At 57.1% G+C, this 5,000-nt stretch overlaps 2 non-coding genes and 1 pseudogene across 2 annotated transcripts; all 3 read left to right on the plus strand.

Annotated features, from left to right (window-relative positions):
• Positions 1-2,139: 2,139 nt before the first annotated feature.
• LOC124733075 lies at positions 2,140-4,048 on the plus strand. The gene has a single exon (XR_007008896.1). It is a non-coding gene; the product is annotated as a small subunit ribosomal RNA (ribosomal RNA).
• Positions 4,049-4,400: 352 nt separating this feature from the next.
• Positions 4,401-4,555, plus strand: LOC124733086. The gene has a single exon (XR_007008900.1). It is a non-coding gene; the product is annotated as a 5.8S ribosomal RNA (ribosomal RNA).
• Positions 4,556-4,745: 190 nt separating this feature from the next.
• Positions 4,746-5,000, plus strand: part of LOC124733079 — a 4,234-nt pseudogene continuing 3,979 nt past the window's right edge.

Raw genomic sequence — 5,000 nt, forward strand, 5'->3', positions numbered from 1 at the left:
TAACCCATGTTGTGCCTTAACCTAACCCATGTTGTGCCCTAACCTAACCCATGTTGTGCCCTAACCTAACCCATGTTGTGCCCTAACCTAACCCATGTTGTGCCCTAACCTAACCCATGTTGTCCCCTAACCTAACCCATGTTGTCCCCTAACCTAACCCATGTTGTCCCCTAACCTAACCCATGTTGTGCCCTAACGTAACCCATGTTGTGCCTTAACGTAACCCATGTTGTGCCTTAACGTAACCCATGTTGTGCCTTAACGTAACCCACGTTGTCCGCTAACGTAACCCACGTTGTCCGCTAACGTAACCCACGTTGTCGCCTAAACCTGCTCTGTAATTGTTATACGACTCGTTCAATTAGTGTAGTGTTGCCCACCCGCAACCCTCGCAATATAGTTCGCTACTCGCACTGCCCGCTCCCCTGTGTATCGCTTCATGTTAAACACCTTGCAAGTCTTGCTGACTTTCCACATGCTCCTGCTGTACACTGTAATGTGGATGGCAGCAGGACGTACATGCCGCCCCCCCCCCCCCACCCCTCCCCACGTCCCCACGTCCCCACCTTGCCCCCTGCCTTCGCAAGCTGGTTGGTGACAAGTTTGCATGTTCAATGCCCTTCGCATGCGACGTACGCAGGCTACGTTGTGGTGCGGCCTGTGTCAACTGTCCGCTGATGTCGTACGCGTGAACCACAATCTGTACTGCACATTCGTCCTTATGTACTGAATGATACATCGTGGCACATGTGTGACCGTACAACGACTGCGCCCAAAAACGGCGGACCATACAGTGCAAATATTGTGCACGCAGCTACGTGTCGTCTCCCTATGAGAGCTGGATTGCAGTGTGGTACGCCATAGAGACGTGTGGGAGGAACGGACGCCGTGGATGGCGATCAGCATGAGCTGTGTGTTGATGTATTCGGACCTAGTCGTCTCTCCTCAAACACCGTGATAGCATGGTGCACCGCGTTCCATATCTGCGACATGCTACAGAGGCCGGTTGACAGTCGTTCGAGCAATGGACATCGCATACGTACGGGGGCCACCTTCCACGTATTGTCTAGGCGTGCACATTTTGTTGCGTGTAATGTGGGCAGACGTAGTGTGGCGTGACACCTGACACAGGCATGCAATAATCGTTGAAGTTGCTAATGGCGATGGACGCCTACGTTTTCTGGTGAAGTTACGCAAATGAAGAAATGGTAACCCGTTGTGGTGCGGTTGTTCTCGCTAAGGGGTGAATCGGTGATGGCGACGATAGGTTGAGGTACTAACCGGTTGTTCCAGCGATACCCACCATGCCGATGAAACTGAACGGCATCTGGGTGTGAAGCGATACGCGGTGGTGGCTGGGTGGGACCGTCCCCGGCCGGTGAGGGGGCGCCTCCCGGCGTGCTGGCCGCGCGGTGCGTGGGCGCACGCGCTACAGCCGGCTGGTGGGGGCGGCCAGTGGCAGGCGCGCCGGCCGACGGACGCGGCAGGCGTCGCAGCTGCGCGCCGGCGCACCCTGCGCGCGGCGCCGTGCGGCCAAAGTAGGTCCTCGCGGGCCCGGTGCGAAGCGCGGTGGACATCTTCAGTGTGCTGGTCCGATTGAGGACTGTGTGCGTTGAGGATGCGCCGCCGCCCGGCGCTCGGCGCCGCGACGCCGTCTGCTGCTCGGTCGCCCCAGCGGTTCTCGCTGGTGGTTTGTATCGCAGCTGTGCGGATGTGTTGGCGCGTGCGCTGTGCTGGGAGAGTTCGCTTCGGCACCCAAGTGGGGCTTTTGTCCTTCTGTGGCGCTGGCGTTGGAGCTGCCGGTCACCGTAGGTGGCGCGTGTTGTCTCCCGCCGGCAATGCCACGACAGCACGCTCCCGGGCCTCTGTCGGCAGCGGCAAGCTCAGTTGGGAGCACGGGTGGTCGCACCGAAAGCGTCTACTCGCCTAACTCCGGGCGATTGCGCCTCTCTCGAACCCGACCAAGTACTTGGGACGGCGCTGCGCGCCGCCGGGACCTGAGAGGGTTTCGAGGTGTATTGTGCAGGGGAGCTCAGCCTCCTCCTGTTTGCAGAATGATTGAGCGGACGCTTGCGTGTTCGCGCGGGCCCCCGGGACACACTCCCGGGCGGCCGGCTGCTCAGCTCTAGTTGGCGCAGCTCCCTGGTTGATCCTGCCAGTAGTCATATGCTTGTCTCAAAGATTAAGCCATGCATGTCTCAGTACAAGCCGCATTAAGGTGAAACCGCGAATGGCTCATTAAATCAGTTATGGTTCCTTAGATCGTACCCACGTTACTTGGATAACTGTGGTAATTCTAGAGCTAATACATGCAAACAGAGTCCCGACCAGAGATGGAAGGGACGCTTTTATTAGATCAAAACCAATCGGTCGGCTCGTCCGGTCCGTTTGCCTTGGTGACTCTGAATAACTTTGGGCTGATCGCACGGTCCTCGTACCGGCGACGCATCTTTCAAATGTCTGCCTTATCAACTGTCGATGGTAGGTTCTGCGCCTACCATGGTTGTAACGGGTAACGGGGAATCAGGGTTCGATTCCGGAGAGGGAGCCTGAGAAACGGCTACCACATCCAAGGAAGGCAGCAGGCGCGCAAATTACCCACTTCCCGGCACGGGGAGGTAGTGACGAAAAATAACGATACGGGACTCATCCGAGGCCCCGTAATCGGAATGAGTACACTTTAAATCCTTTAACGAGTATCTATTGGAGGGCAAGTCTGGTGCCAGCAGCCGCGGTAATTCCAGCTCCAATAGCGTATATTAAAGTTGTTGCGGTTAAAAAGCTCGTAGTTGGATTTGTGTCCCACGCTGTTGGTTCACCGCCCGTCGGTGTTTAACTGGCATGTATCGTGGGACGTCCTGCCGGTGGGGCGAGCCGAAGGCGTGCGACCGCCTCGTGCGTGCTCGTGCGTCCCGAGGCGGACCCCGTTGAAATCCTACCAGGGTGCTCTTTATTGAGTGTCTCGGTGGGCCGGCACGTTTACTTTGAACAAATTAGAGTGCTTAAAGCAGGCAAGCCCGCCTGAATACTGTGTGCATGGAATAATGGAATAGGACCTCGGTTCTATTTTGTTGGTTTTCGGAACCCGAGGTAATGATTAATAGGGACAGGCGGGGGCATTCGTATTGCGACGTTAGAGGTGAAATTCTTGGATCGTCGCAAGACGAACAGAAGCGAAAGCATTTGCCAAGTATGTTTTCATTAATCAAGAACGAAAGTTAGAGGTTCGAAGGCGATCAGATACCGCCCTAGTTCTAACCATAAACGATGCCAGCCAGCGATCCGCCGCAGTTCCTCCGATGACTCGGCGGGCAGCCTCCGGGAAACCAAAGCTTTTGGGTCCGGGGGAAGTATGGTTGCAAAGCTGAAACTTAAAGGAATTGACGGAAGGGCACCACCAGGAGTGGAGCCTGCGGCTTAATTTGACTCAACACGGGAAACCTCACCAGGCCCGGACACCGGAAGGATTGACAGATTGATAGCTCTTTCTTGATTCGGTGGGTGGTGGTGCATGGCCGTTCTTAGTTGGTGGAGCGATTTGTCTGGTTAATTCCGATAACGAACGAGACTCTAGCCTGCTAACTAGTCGCGTGACATCCTTCGTGCTGTCAGCGATTACATTTCTTCTTAGAGGGACAGGCGGCTTCTAGCCGCACGAGATTGAGCAATAACAGGTCTGTGATGCCCTTAGATGTTCTGGGCCGCACGCGCGCTACACTGAAGGAATCAGCGTGTCTTCCTAGGCCGAAAGGTCGGGGTAACCCGCTGAACCTCCTTCGTGCTAGGGATTGGGGCTTGCAATTGTTCCCCATGAACGAGGAATTCCCAGTAAGCGCGAGTCATAAGCTCGCGTTGATTACGTCCCTGCCCTTTGTACACACCGCCCGTCGCTACTACCGATTGAATGATTTAGTGAGGTCTTCGGACTGGTACGCGGCATTGACTCTGTCGTTGCCGATGCTACCGGAAAGATGACCAAACTTGATCATTTAGAGGAAGTAAAAGTCGTAACAAGGTTTCCGTAGGTGAACCTGCGGAAGGATCATTACCGACTAGACTGCATGTCTTTCGATGTGCGTGTCGTGTCGCGCAACACGCTACCTGTACGGCTCGCCGTAGCCGTGCGCCGCGTGCGGAACCACGCGTGCCTCTCAAAACTAGCGGCAATGTTGTGTGGTACGAGCGCTGAAGCGCTGGAGCGGCTGGCCTGCGGCACCTGGCGCCTGGCGCCGGTTTTGAATGACTTTCGCCCGAGTGCCTGTCCGCTCCGGTGTGGAGCCGTACGACGCCCGTCGGCCGTGAGGCCGTTGGACACAGAACGCTGGAACAGGGGCCGCCACACGCCTCACTCCCGCCTATGCGACCGTCTCGAAAGAGACGGCGGAAACTGAGAAAAGATCACCCCAGGACGGTGGATCACTCGGCTCGTGGGTCGATGAAGAACGCAGCAAATTGCGCGTCGACATGTGAACTGCAGGACACATGAACATCGACGTTTCGAACGCACATTGCGGTCCATGGATTCCGTTCCCGGGCCACGTCTGGCTGAGGGTCGGCTACGTATACTGAAGCGCGCGGGCGTTTGCCCGCTTCGCAGACCTGGGAGTGTCGCGGCCGCCTGTGGGGCCGGCCGCGGTCTCCTCAAACGAGCGATGCGCGCCCGTCGCCTGGCGGTTCGCATACCGGTACTTTCTCGGGTAGCGTGCACAGCCGGCTGGCGGTGTGGCGTGCGACACCTCGTACAACGACCTCAGAGCAGGCGAGACTACCCGCTGAATTTAAGCATATTACTAAGCGGAGGAAAAGAAACTAACAAGGATTCCCCCAGTAGCGGCGAGCGAACAGGGAAGAGTCCAGCACCGAACCCCGCAGGCTGCCGCCTGTCGTGGCATGTGGTGTTTGGGAGGGTCCACTACCCCGACGCCTCGCGCCGAGCCCAAGTCCAACTTGGAATGAGGCCACGGCCCGTAGAGGGTGCCAGGCCCGTAGCGGCCGGTGCG

The sequence above is a fragment of the Schistocerca piceifrons genome, unplaced genomic scaffold (genome assembly GCF_021461385.2).
Source record: "Schistocerca piceifrons isolate TAMUIC-IGC-003096 unplaced genomic scaffold, iqSchPice1.1 HiC_scaffold_1378, whole genome shotgun sequence".
Lineage (NCBI taxonomy): Eukaryota > Metazoa > Arthropoda > Insecta > Orthoptera > Acrididae > Schistocerca > Schistocerca piceifrons.